General features: G+C 35.7%; 1 protein-coding gene across 4 annotated transcripts in view; it reads right to left on the bottom strand.

Annotated features, from left to right (window-relative positions):
- The window catches only part of LOC136040881 (potassium voltage-gated channel protein Shaw-like), a 187,767-nt gene that overhangs the window by 172,402 nt on the left and 1,081 nt on the right, over positions 1 to 14,284 (bottom strand). The window contains exon 2 of one of the 4 annotated variants that reach the window (XM_065725284.1): positions 8,816 to 11,496. The exons of the other annotated variants lie outside the window; for them this stretch is intronic. The gene's annotated coding sequence lies outside the window, so the exon portion shown is untranslated. The remainder of the gene's footprint in view (positions 1 to 8,815; positions 11,497 to 14,284) is intronic. 4 annotated transcript variants of the gene reach the window in all.

The raw sequence follows: 14,284 nt of genomic DNA, 5'->3' as shown, positions 1-14,284 counted from the left end.
CCTAAAATTTTTATCTCAATGCTCTTAGCCTTACAAGTGGTTGCAACAGAGGGTTCTAGGCTTCCCCCCTGGAAAAAACAACCCGTGGAAAATACCCCACCCCACGGAAAACCCACCGGAAAATACCGCCCGTGGAAAATGAGGCTTTCCAAATTTGATGATTTTGATCGAGTTTTTTCTTCATTTTCCGTAGGAGCACGAATATTGGTACTTGTGTATTATGCACCACTCACTCAACTTTACGCTGTGTAAAACTCGCGAACAAACCAGTTTCTTCGTTCGCCTCTTTCAGCTTAGCGGGAACAAACACGAAGATAAGTGACAGAATAGATGGGAATATATAGTTTGGGCTATTTGCATAAGAGGGGGTGGGGATAAACTATTTGGACCATTTGAAGTCAGAAAACAATTATTACTTCATAATATGAAGAATAATTGTATCTAACACATTTTGCATGTAGATCCGCTATACTTTACCCCCTCCCCTAATGTGCAAATATATAGCTTTATACACATATTATATATGTGTTACACACATATTATATATGTGCAAATATATAGCTCAAATTTTGTTCTCAAGTAACTAAGAAACTAAAGAAGAAACCAGTTTATTCTCCAGTTTTACACATTGCAAACTTGAGTGAGTGGCGTATAATACACAAGTACCGGAATTTTTCATGGAGAGAGCTGGATTTTCCAGTATTACTTAAAAACGATCAGAAATTAAATTTCAAAATGAGTTTTTTCAATCGAAAGTAAGGAGCAACATCACAACTTAAAAAACAGATATTATTACGTATATGAAAGGAGTTGTCCCTTCCACATGACCTTGCTCTTTACGCAAAAATTTAACTTTTAGCCCTTATCCTTTAAGAACGATTCCTGAATCACAATGGCCGTTTCATTAAAGTAATAAACTATGTCTGAAATTTTTGTAAAAAAATAACTTTAGCGTAAAGAAGAAGGTCATGAGGAGGAGACAACCCCTTTCATATGCGCAAAGTTTTTCTGCTCGTTTTAAGGTTTGATGTTGCGGGGCTATTATTCCGTATATGAAAGGGGCTTTCTCCCTTTCAAAGCCTTGCTCATTATGCTAAAGTTAGATTCTTTGTCACAACTCTACTTTCTAAAGCAATAAAAACTTTAGCGTAAAGAGCAAGGCGTTGAAGAGGGGACAACCCCTTTCATATATGGAATAACTTCTGTTTGGTTTAAGTTTTAATGTCGCTCCTTACTTTCAATAAAAAAAAAGCTTGTTTTTTTATATTTAATTTCTGCTCGTTTTAAGATTTGATGTTGCTCCTTACTTTCAGTTAAAAAACTAGTTTTTTTTACTATTCCGTATATAAAAGGGGCTATTATTCCGTATATGAAAGTGGTTTTCTGCATTTCAAAGCCTTGCTCATTACGCTAAAGTTTGACACTTTCTCACAACTCTACTTTCTAAAACAATAAAAACTTTAGCATAAAGAGCAAGGCGTTGAGGAGGGGACAACCCCTTTCATATAAGGAATAATTTCTGTTCGTTTTAAGTTTTAATGTCGCGCATTACTTGCAGTTAAAAAAAACTTTTTTTTTAAATTTAATTTGTATCCAAAAGCACTAAACCCAAAAGCTAAAGTTTGACTCTTTCTCTCAACTATACTTTTTAAAACAGTAAAAAAATTTTACCGTAAAGAGCAGGGTGTTAAGGAGGGAACAGCCCCTTTCATATACAGAGTAATTTCTGTTCGTTTTAAGTTTTAATGTCGCTCCTTACTTTAGTTGAAAAAACTTGTTTTTTTTATTTAATGGCACTTGTGACGAGGTCGGAACCTAAAATTAGACTCTGTACTAGAGTTATTGAGTTCACCGTCGTAGCACGTCAAGAAGCACCGAACTCGTCAAAGCACTAGAAATCCCTCCGACACCCCCAAAGAGATTGGATGTGGTCCGCTTATGTCAATCACTCATCTCAAACTTGTACTTATTCTGGAACTCATCAGAGTACTAGAAATCCCCCCAACTCCCCCAAAGAGAGCGAATCCGGTCCGGTTATGTCAATGACGTATCTAGAACTTGTGCTTAATATTCCTATCAAGTTTCATCCTGATCTCTCCACTCTAAGAGTTTTCCAAGATTTCCGATTTCCAAGATTTACGATTACCCCATCCACCCCCCTACGTCCCTGGATCAGATCTGAACTGAAGATGGAGCATCTGAGAAATGAGATCTTTCTATATATCAAGTTTCATTAAGGTCCGATCACCTAAGATAGAATTACCTCTATTTTCACGATTCCCCCTCCCTCCGGTACCCCTAGATGTTCAATTTGGGGAAACGACTGTTATTAAGTCAATTTCTACAGGTCCCTGACAAGCCAACCAGTTTTCATCGTCCTAGCATGTCCGGAAGCACCGAACTCGCCAAAGCACAGGTGATCTCCCCCCCCCCTGACTCCACCAAAGAGAGGAGATCCGGTCCAGTTATGTCAATTACGTATCTAAGACTTACGTGCTTATTCTTCCCACCAAGTTTCATCCCAATCTCTCCCCTCTAAGCATTTTCCGAGAATTCCGGTTTCCCCCTCCAGCTCCCCCCTCCCAATATAATCGGATCCAGTCGGGATTTAAAATAAGGGCTCTAAGACACGAGTTCCTACTAAATATCAAATTTCATTAAGATCCTATCACCCGTTCAAAAGTTAAAAATACCTCATTTTTTCTAATTTTTCCGAATTAAACAAATTATTTCCCATCCCCAACTCCCACAAAGAGAGCAGAATCGGGCCTGTTATGTCAATCAAGCATCTAGAACTTTTGTTTATTCTTTCCACCAAGTTTCATGCCGACCTCTCAACTCTAAGCGTTTTCCAAAATTTCTGGTCTCCCCCTACAACTTCCACCAATGTCACCAAATCCGGTCAAGATTCAAAATAAGAACTCCAAGACACGAATTCCTTCTATATATTAAATTTCATTAAGATTTGATCGCCCGTTCGCAAGTTAAAACTACTTCATTTTTTCAAATTTTTCCGAATTACCCCCCCCCCCTTCCAAATTCCCCATAAAGAGTGGATCGGTTATATCAATCACTTATCTAGGACTCGTGCTTATTCTTCCCACCAAGTTTCACCCCGATCTCTCCACTCTAAGCGTTTTCCGAGATTTCCGGTTTCCCCCTCCAACTTCCCCCAATGTAATTGGATCCGGTCGGGATCTAAAATAAGAGTTCTGAGGCACGAGGTCCTTCTAAATATCAAATTTTGTTGAGATCCAGTCACCTGTTCGCAAGTTAAAAATACCTCGTTTTTTTATTTTTCCGAATTACGTCCCCCCCAACTCCCCCAAAGAGAACAATCAGGTATGGTTACGTGAATCACGTATCTAGGACTTGTGCTTGTTCTCTCACCAAGTGTCATCCCGGTCTCTCCACTCTAAGCGTTTTCCAAGATTTCCGGTTTCCCCCTCAACTCCCCCCAATGTCACCGGATCCTGACGGGACTTGAAATAAGAGGTCTAAATTACAAGGTCCTTCTTAATATCAAATTTCATTAAGATCTGATCACCCGTTTGTAAGTTAAAAATACCTCGTTTTTCTAATTTTTCCGAATTAAACCCCCCCCCCCCCTTAATCCCCCAAAGAGAGTGGATTCGTTCCGGTTGTGTCAATCAGGTATCTAGGCCTTGTGCTTGTTCTTCTCACCAAGTTTCTTCCCGATGTCTCTAATCTAATCGTTTTCCAAGATGTCTGGTTTCCCCACCAACTCCCCCCCCCAATCTCACTGGATTCGGTCAGGATTTAGCATAATACCCCTGAGACACAAAATCCTTCTAAATATCAATTTTTCTTAAGATCTGATCACTCGTTCGTAAGTTAAAAATATCTCATTTTTTTCTAATTTTTCCGAATTAACCGTCCCTTCACTCCCCCCAAGATTGTCGAATCGGGAAAACGACTATTTCTAATTTAACGTGGTCTGGTTCTTCATACACCTGCCAACTTTCATCGTCCTAGCTTAACTGGAAGTGCCCAAACTAGCAAAACCGGGACCGACAGAAATTGCAATCGCTATGTCACTTGGTGAATACCAAAGGCCATGAAAAACTTTCTATTCTAATTAGTGAGCCCCCCTGTTTCAACTTTAGAAAACAGTAAAACTTTAGCGTAAGATGAATAAGTTTGAGTTGAGAAGGAGGTAACCCTTCATAAATGGCATAATTTATGTCCGTTTTTTCAAATAATGTCGGTAAATCTGGGTCACCCTCTATGAAATATGTCTCGCCCCCTAACGGAAAACCCCATTAAAATTTCATCCAACGTAAATTTTACCCCCCCCCCGTCAAATTCCCTCCAGATAGTTCGTTCCATCCTCGCTGAGAATCCCCTCTTTTTGTAAAATTGCTTGAGGACGATTCCCACTGAAAAATTCCCCTTGGTATTCTTTCATTTAAATAAAAGTTAAATCTCTAATCGGTTTCTCGATCACCCCAGAAATGCCCCCTTCCATGGTAATTATTTCCTAGAAAACAAAACAAGTGGATAAAAAATCCTCTGGATAATTCCCCCAGAACATCTTCACATAAAAATTTGGCAATGAGAATGTAAGACAAAAAGAATTTCATATAGTAATTCTGTCAAAACCCCACAGTGCCGTGTTTCCCCTGGAATATTCAGTCCCCACAAATTTCGCTTCCCATATAAATCCACCCCAAGCACACACACACACCCCCAAAAAAATAGTTGTATACTTCTCAAATAATATAGCCTGTGTAAACAATGGGCCTAGTTCACAACTTACGGCCCTTCCCCCAAGAACTATGGGGATAATTTTACACCTAAAGGCATAGTTATTAGATTATTCGACTACGTTGAACAAAATCTTGAAAAGAAACATGACGGCGAAATCGCCAAAATGAGTATATGATCTCATAAAATTAATTATGCTTATATGATAATAGATCAGTTTGTTTGATAGTGCTGTGTTTATATGTATGACTAGTTTATTAGATAGTATGAGTGTTTGGTATGTATTTAAGTTGAATAAACTATTGTAGTGGGTCCTATGCGATCTGATGTGTTTGGGTGATATTATTTTTTTGATTATGAAAGAATGGTTTATATTCCCAGTGCTGATTATTTGTTTATTTCTTAGCTTTTCCTTATTTTTTTCTTCTCTTTCCCTGCTTTTTCTTAGTTATACTTACCCTGATTATATTATTCTCACTTATTCTTACCTTGATTATATTATTTTTTTTCCCTTATATGTGTGGTCTGGTGGGTTTGGTCGTGGGGCGGAAATGCCATCCATCATGAGTAAATATAAGATTTGTATTAGTGGCCAGGTTGGTATCAACTCTTTAGGGGAATTTAAACCTCAACCTGCTGGATCAAAATTCGGCTTCAGCTATTGATTTTTGGTCGACGATGCTCTCTTCGGGAACTCTACCTTCAGTTTGTATACAAACCCGAGTTACTGACAGGCATGCGTCTCTTATTGATAATATTTTTTCGTCACTAGATGTCTTAGATAATTTGGTGCTGGTTAGTGATATTTCTGATCATTTTCCCGAAAGGGTTAATGCTCTTCTTAATAGTTGAAAGCGATTGAAGGGCAACTAAGCCCTCCTCCTACGCCAACCATTTCCCTAAACATATTCAATCCAAAATTTGAGACACCAATTTTGTTCAACGTAATTGAAAAGTCTGGAAATTATGTCTTTGAGGATGACAACCCCCCAAAGCCCTCAGGGCAAGGGTTGTAAGTTATGCCCAGGGGGCATATAAGGTATATATAGAAAGGGTGATCGTGTATAAACTTTGGAGGGGACTCATTTGATTGGTAATCAGAAGTTCTAATGCTTTTATTAAGATTCAGAGTGATAAGAGGGTGGATGCCCCCCACAACTTGTATTTTCCCGAAATGCATGTTACAGAAATTTTGAGATAGCCATTTGTTGTCGTAGACACTTCAAAAAGAGCTCACTTAATTGAAAATTTAAAGGGTCTGTGCTCTGTTTAATAGTCAAAAGTGATTGGAGGGCAACTAACCCTCCTCCCACTACCACCATTTCCCCGAACACAACCAATCAAAATTTTGAGATAGCCATTTTGTTCAGCGTAATTGAAAGGTCCAGAAATTATGTCTTTGAGGATGACAACCCCCCATCCTCCCACAGCCCTCAGGGCAAGGGTTGTAAGTTATGCCCTGGGGCATATAAGGTTTATACAGAAAGGGGACCGTATAAACTTTGGAGGGAGCTCATTGGATTGGTAATCAGGAGTTCTAGTGTCCTTTTCAAGATTGGGAGTGATTGAAGGGTGGATATCTGCCCACACCTCGTATTTTTATGAAATACATCTGATAGAAATTTTGAGATGGCCATTTGTTGTTGTAGAAATTTCGAAACAAAAAACAATCGATTGGAGATTAAAAGAGCTGGTGCCCTTTTTGTTAGTCAGGAGTGATTGGAGGGCAACAAGTCCCCCCCAAGCCCATCAATTTTCAAAACACATCTAATCACTATCGAATCAAAATCACTATCAATAAATAAGTGAAACTCAGAACAAAAAGAAATTACAATAAACAGCTATCAACTCAAAACGAGCAAAAATTAACATGAGTAGGACTGATAACCCCCATGCTATCTAAAGACCAGAACACAATTTGCGCTTTGCAAAATACGTTTAAAATGTCTTCATTCTTTACTTTCATAAATAAAAAGTTATGAAAAGCTTTAAGGAATAAATATCAGTATATGTCAATTAAACTGACAATCTATGGTCATTTGTTTTTTGTGTTTTTTTTTCAGTAAAGCACAAATTGTGTCCTGGTCTTAAGAAGGCATGGGGGTTATCAGCACTACTAATGTCAATTTTTGCTCGTTTTGAGTTAGACTCAGCTATTTATTGTAACTTCTGTTTGTTTTGAGTTTCATTTATTTATTGATAGTGATTTAAGGTAGTTTTACGCTTCGAAGATTATTTGAATTTATTTTCGCTCATTCTTGGCTTAATGAGGCCCTTTACTTTTCTTTGGAAAACTCGTTTGGTGGAAAAAGTTTTTATGTTTTTTTTTAATTAATAACTGAAAGACAGTGTTCATTAGTGTTTTATATTGTCCCTATGTAAGAAGCCTAATGAAATCATCTTCACATTTACCAGAGTAGTATAATGAATAAGGAATTCAGCGACATGTTTTTTTGTGTTTTTTTTTTGTAAAAGTGTCAACATGGTGTAAAGGGGTTGATGTGTTTTTGGTAAAGGTGGAAACATGTTAAGAAAACAATTCTTATTTCATAATATGCAGAATAATTGTAGCTAACACCTTTTGACTGCAGCTTCAGTATACTTTATCCCCCATTCCCTAATGTGCAAATATTTAGCCCAAATTATATATTTCCTATGCATCCATACCTCTCTCTTGTTTCAATCCATGTACCTACAAATTAAATCAACTGTGATGAAACAAGAACCAGAAAAACTAGAGTGATGGCTGGTGAAGTACATGGGAAATATGTAATCTGGACTACATATCTGAACATTAGGAAAGGGGGGTTGGTACAATATAGTGGAGCTGTAGTCAAATCTGCTAGCTATAAGTGTTCTGCATATCATGAAGTAAGAATTGTTTTCTAAAAATTTATGAAGTAAGAATTGTTTTCTAAAAAATTATGAAGTAAGAATTTTTTTCTAGAAATTTTATGAAGGAAGAATTGTTTTCTAGAAATTTTATGAAGTAAAAATTGTTTTGTAAAAATTTTATGAATTGAAATTGTTTTGTAGAAATTTTGTGAAGAAGGGATTGTTTTCTAAAGGTCTAGAGACCTTACTCTAGACTCTTAATGTATTTTTACTATTTGATCTCTGTGTTATGCCAAGATATGGAACTAGTGTAATGGTTGGCTTCCTCAGAAGGAAACACCATAAAATTACGATAATAACTTTAAAAAATTATAAGTTCTAACTTGTATTAGTCCTAAAAGCATTTACTTTACCCTTATCCTCCTCCTAATGGTCAAATATATTTCCCAAATGATATAGGCTATTCTTCATGAATTTTCCTGTTGCTTGAATTTGTCAATGTTGCTGGTTTCCCATTAAATGTATTTGAAGAAAAGAGTCATGTATGGAAAAAATACTTTTTTGGGCTGTATACTTGACCATTTAGGAAGGGGGGTGTGAATTAAAGTGAAGTGCTTTTAGGAATGACATAAGCATTTTTAGAATTTTTCAAGTGGTTTTCAGAATGTTGTAGTGTTTTCTTCTGAGGAGGACAACCACTACCCTAGTGCCTAGGATATTACTAGATGGCAAATGGCAAACTGAATTGTGCATTTTTCTTTTCTACACAAAATTAAACAGCTCTGTAGTATTTATTACATAGCTTACCCTGATTACTCACTCTTGTCAGGAATTATTCAGTTGCATAAATGAGTGTCTATCACTCTAGGATGGTCTTTTGACTTGTATGAAAGATGATTGATTCTAAGTTTCCTAAGATGCCTGTAGTTGTAATGCTAGATCTTTTGGGGCCAGACCTGTTCAAAGGGTGGGGGAGGGGACCAGGCCAAGCTTTCCTAGACAATGTGGTAGGGGGTTGCCACTTTGATCAAAATTTTCATTTTATTCAGCCTTTTCTGCTTTAAGTTGACTTGGAAAGGGGGCACTGTAATTAATTTTTTTCTGGGCACCACCAACTCTAGGAAAAGCACTGTTTGGGGCCCTGTACAATATCAACTTTCATACCCCCAATGTCTGTCATTACAAATCCTGGAATCAAATTTATCATTGATTCAATTAAATCTTATTGTGCAGGTGTTTTTGTGGTATTTACCTTAAATTGCAGATTGGAGTAATCTATGGATTTTTCCTTGTAGAAACTTCAGAGTTGATAATACATGACACATAGTTGAATATGTACACTTGACTAGTGGTTTGATGTTGCTGATTCGATTCCCAGTTATACTTCCATTCTTTTGTTGACCATTCGTTGTCGAGATGGTTTTTAAAGCTGTTTGTGGATTTGGTAGCAATGGTATCTGGCAATAATTTGTTCTGGAGGTTGGCAACACGGTTGGTCAGAAAATGGGTGCGTTGCCGCTTTGAGGAGAAATGCCAGGAGAACTGTAAGTTATGTCTCCTTGTACGAGAGTCCTGAGACACCAGAGGAAGAAGATCAGGAAATGCCTTTGAATTAATAAGTTTATGAACCAGAATGGCATCATCCCATCTTCTTCTTTAAACCAGAGTTGGGAGTTGAGCTTGCACAGCCTTGTAGGGTAAGGGAGTTCATGTAGTTCACTCACTATCTTAGTGGCTCTTCTTTGAACATCTTTGAGGATTTTAACATCTTTTCTGAAAAAGGGGGATGCAAGGAGTACTGTCTCCAGCCTTCGCTGAACAAGTCCTTTATACAAGAGGTTCAGAATTTTAGGAGAACGGGAGGAAATTGTTCTTTTTATGAGGTATTAAATGTGATTTCAGGGTAAGCCTATACCATGCAGCATGAGGGATTGTTCTGTGCAGTATTTACATGCTGCACATAGATGCCAGAGCATTTACACAACCTTGATTACATTTTTAGGTTATGCTTACCCTGAGATAGGGGTCCTGTGCAGCTGCAAATGGCTAACCCCACCACTGATATTTGTAACACCATTGGGATTTTATGTTTTCATTGAATTGAAATGGATGGTTCTTCTTCTCGTCCTGCTAGGATTCAGGAGGCTTTTTATTAGGATTCAGAACGTAGAATCTATTGCTTGTCCTATGTGTGGATCTCAGGATGAAAGTTTAATACATTTTTTGTGTGAATGTGTTGAATTGAATGAATGAAGGCGAGAGATGTATGGTAAAGAAAAATTGAATGAGATATGGATGGTAGATAGAATGAAAGAGACAAATTTCCTGAGTATTGAAAGGATAGCAAGATTTGTCAGGATTGCAGCGGCACATCCTGAGCGTTTTCCTTGAATAGTATTAACTTATTTTAGTTAATTTGTTATGTAAATTTCCGATGGCCAATGGGCTTTTTCTGGAATAAATTATTATTATTATTATACTATAATCACTAGATCACTTGGTTTATATATAATTTATCCAATTAATATATTTTTAAAACTTGCATGTCATCTAAAGTCCATCAGCACAGTCACTTTCTAAGCTTTTTCTGCTCAGTATGCCACTACTCTGTTCGATTCTTTTTTTCTAATAAACTGTCTAATATCCCTTCTTCTATTTTCTGTACCTGCACATTCAAATAATAGGTATTTTACCATTTTCTCAATTCCAAAAAATAGACATCTTGGATCTTCATTATAAAACTGGGCTCTATATGTCTGAATTCCTGCATGAACTGATCATAACCTAAATATCACTCAGGCCTCAAATTTACTTAGTGCTCCATTTTCTTTTAAAGTTACCTTTCTTTCTTGTGTGTCAGTGATATATTTGTTGAGAATACACAACAACTTTCCTTGAATATCCTTATTTTTAGCTTCTTCATTACTTCTCCAACTTGGCAACCATCAACCTTTCAACCATCTTCAGAGTATTACTTACACAAGTTTGCCCATCTTCTAGTGATCCTTGTTTTGCTAAAGTATCAGGCATTTCATTTCCACTAATGTCTAAATGTCCTGGTTTTCAATTCAATATAATAGTTATTCCTTTTCCCAGTAGTTTATGTATTTCTTAATGGCAAAAAATAGCTTTGGGGAAATGCCTTATTTTCTAGATGGATATTCTTGATTGCCACCAAATCACTTTTGAATCAAATTCCACAATTTTAAATTCTACGTTTTTCACCAGTTGATGAAGAATATATGAGGTTAATATTCAGGTATCTCACTACTTTGGCTATTGCCATTGCTTCTGCTTGAAACACTGCAGTTATATCACTTAATTTGATCAAGTTAGCTATATTCTTGTAGGGGATTACAAAAGCAGCTCCCACTTTATTATCCACTTTGGATGCTTCTGTGAATATATCCAAAGTGTCAAGATAATACATTTTTTTGTCATCTTGAATGATTGATCACAATCCAGATTATTCTACTTTTCAAATTCAATATTACAATGGTATGGAATTGATTCTCACCAAGGGGTTCTGAACATATTAATCACTCTCAACATAAATGTCAACAGCCATTCCATTTGTAATTCTTCCTATAGCTTCCTGTGCCCTAACTATGCCGAATCTTCCACAAAACCATAAACTTCCTTCTTTTACCATTCTTGACTTAATTAGATTCAACTGGTTGGCTATCCATATCTAACTTTATCTATAACTGTATTTATAATAATATTTTATCTTTTTCTGTCTCTGTAATATCAAAGGTCTTGAAAAATTCATGTCCTTTATCTTCAACCCAGATGAGGAGGTATGCGCATTGGACCGTTTCTGCTTTTACATGAAAAACATTAGTTTTACATGGTTTTCAAATTTTGTCCATTCTACATCCCATCTAACACCATTTAGAATTTGGAATAATTCTTTTATTCAGACCCAAGCACCTAAAATATAAAATACATGATAAGTAAAGGAATACAAAGCAAACAATCAACAAGCAAAAGCATGGCAGAAGCACATCTTGCAAACAGGTAAGAATAGCACACGTGGGGACAGGCAGGTAATACTACAAACACCATAAACTTCCTTCTTTCAGCATTCTTAATTTAATTGGATTCAATTGGTTGGTTCTGTAAAAACTTTAATGTTACTGTGCCTCTCCTGCTACCAAGCTTCTCAATTCCACTTTTTGATTTGTGAAAACTCCATGAAGTTGTTTTTCCAGCTCCTGTAATAATGTGTTTGATGACACCTTAGAAGTTATTCCTCCATATTCCAATTTTGCCCCAGTGTATATTACATAATATTCCATCAGAAAGTCAGGTTTTGGGCCAAAACTTGCTTCATATCTTCATAACGTTGAATCTTTTGGTATATGCTCTTTTTAACTGTCTTATATGGGCTTTAAATGTCAGATTTCTATCAATAGTAATTTCAAACGATTTAAATTTGGTCATGATTTCAATATGTACCCCATTTAGAAAAAGGGGAAGAACAGAATACTTTTTTCTTTGTGTGATTACCATTGCTGTTGTTTTCAGGACAAAAAAAATAAACACAATTTTCCTTGACCCATGTTTCTACAAGTTTTATTTCTCCTGGGGCACTTGATGCCCCTCCTCAATACTATCATGTACTATCCACATCCCATTATCACCTGGAAAAGTTCCAAGCTCTATCCTCCCCAGTATCTAGGGGCATATCAAATTCACTTATATTGTAATATTCTGGAACCCAATGAGAAACTTCATGGAAATCTATATTTTCTTACTACTTTTCTAAATATGCTTTAACCACTTTTTCTATCACTTCTCTTTCTAGTAATTAACCATAGGAAATATTGGTAAACATCCTTTAATTTTTCATGACATCACTGCTTCCAGTAGGATAAAGGTACCAATGATTTGACAGTTTTGTGTAAAAAAAAAAAAAATTTCTACTCCAGAAGGCTTACTTTAAGGACTTTTGGTTTGAAAAGGGTTCCAGTATGTAAGAAAAATATCTACGTATCTATCAATTTGGTTAGAAGTTAGAAGTTTTAGCAGAAAAGGGTACAAAACTCAGATTTTTTTTTATATTGGAGCATTTACACCAACAAATTCGAGAGAACAAAAAGTTACCTGTTTTCAATGTAAGTCAGAACCCAATTCAACAAAAAACTTGGGGAATACTTGTGGGTGGATCCTGGTGTATTTGAAATTCCTATTTTTTGCTTTATTTCTTCATTTCTCTTCGACTTCTTTAAATGTATAATTGTATAAAATACTATTCAGATAGTGGATCCCAAAAACTGAAAAAAAAATGCCTCAAGTAAAGGGACAAAATTGGATAATCTTATGAAGTGTATTTGTGTGACATAGGTATCTATAATATAAACTGCAATATAGTACTGTAATATAGTTCTCTCTATAAATACTATCTGAAATGGCCCACTTTTTCTCAGCTTTTTTGCAAAGATTTCTTTGTTGTTCACAGTGAAAGTGTGTCACCATTTGGCCATTTCAGAGTTAATTTACCAGTTTCATCCACTTTAAAAAGAATTTAATTTTGACCATACTTTGTCTGGAATGCCCAGAATTCTTGAAATATTCATGTCCTAATCAAGATTATTAGAAGTTTTTGACACCAAGAAGTTGAACATATTTCATTAGCATTTTGGGTGGAATACAGTCTAAGAAAGCAGGAGTGGATTTCAAGAATTTTAAGAAGTTTATTGTCATTATATTTGACTTATGGGAATTTACTTTCATATGTGAATTCTTAGCTAATTTTCAATTCTGATTGAATTGATTGATTTTCAATTTTCAATTCTGATTGAATTGAATATTCTTTTCTTTTGTGGGTGTATTGGATATAGTGTGCACATTTTGCATTGTCATAATTTAACAAAGGATTCCAGAGATGGTGTTCCAAGTCACCATCAGCAGAGTTATCCTGTTTTGAGGGAAAATTTTGATAGTGGTTCCAAAATTGTATTGTTGAATCATTGGTGCCTTTACCCTATGTGTTGATTGACTATACTGTTAAAAGCATTCCTCACATCAAAGAACACTGCTAAAAGGATAATCTGATTTTCTAAACAATGTACTGTGTAGTTAACAAACATTATTAACACTTCCATAGTAGATTTGTTCTTTCTAAGCCTTTCTAAATCAATGCTTGTGGATTATATGATTTAAAAAAATGGATTTATAATCAAATAGTAAGTATGAATTTCATGGTTTAAACCTTTTTTATGCCCAAATACTGCAAATTTTTGGGTCATTTTAAGGGTTCAAAAAGGTCTTAAGTTTGAATTTGCAAGAGAAGCAATTATTATTTTTGTAAAGAACATAGAAAAAGGCATTGATTATTATATTTGCTTTATTCATAAGTCAATGATATGAACAGCAAAATGTTCAAAACCTTTGATGACCTTTAAAAATCTTTGTTTTATAAAAATGAAACCTTGCAAAATAGATCTTCTGCATAAATAAAGTACAAAAAAAAATTATTTCCAGCATCACAACTTTGCTCAATATCAATTTATGAGGTTTCAAAGATCTCTAAATATATTCTACATTTTTGAAATTAGAGAAAACCCACTGGTATGGCTTGAAATTCTATTCAATTAGGCTAACAGAAATTTTGGTAAAATTCTCATATGTATGTCCTGGGAAGGCATTTTGAAGTACCCACCTCTACTCCTTCTCCCTCTAGAGGGCCCTCACCTTTGATAACCTTCAAAAAATA

The sequence above is a fragment of the Artemia franciscana genome, chromosome 21, assembly GCF_032884065.1.
Source record: "Artemia franciscana chromosome 21, ASM3288406v1, whole genome shotgun sequence".
Taxonomy (NCBI): domain Eukaryota; kingdom Metazoa; phylum Arthropoda; class Branchiopoda; order Anostraca; family Artemiidae; genus Artemia; species Artemia franciscana.
This window is presented reverse-complemented; position numbering and strand designations above follow the sequence as displayed.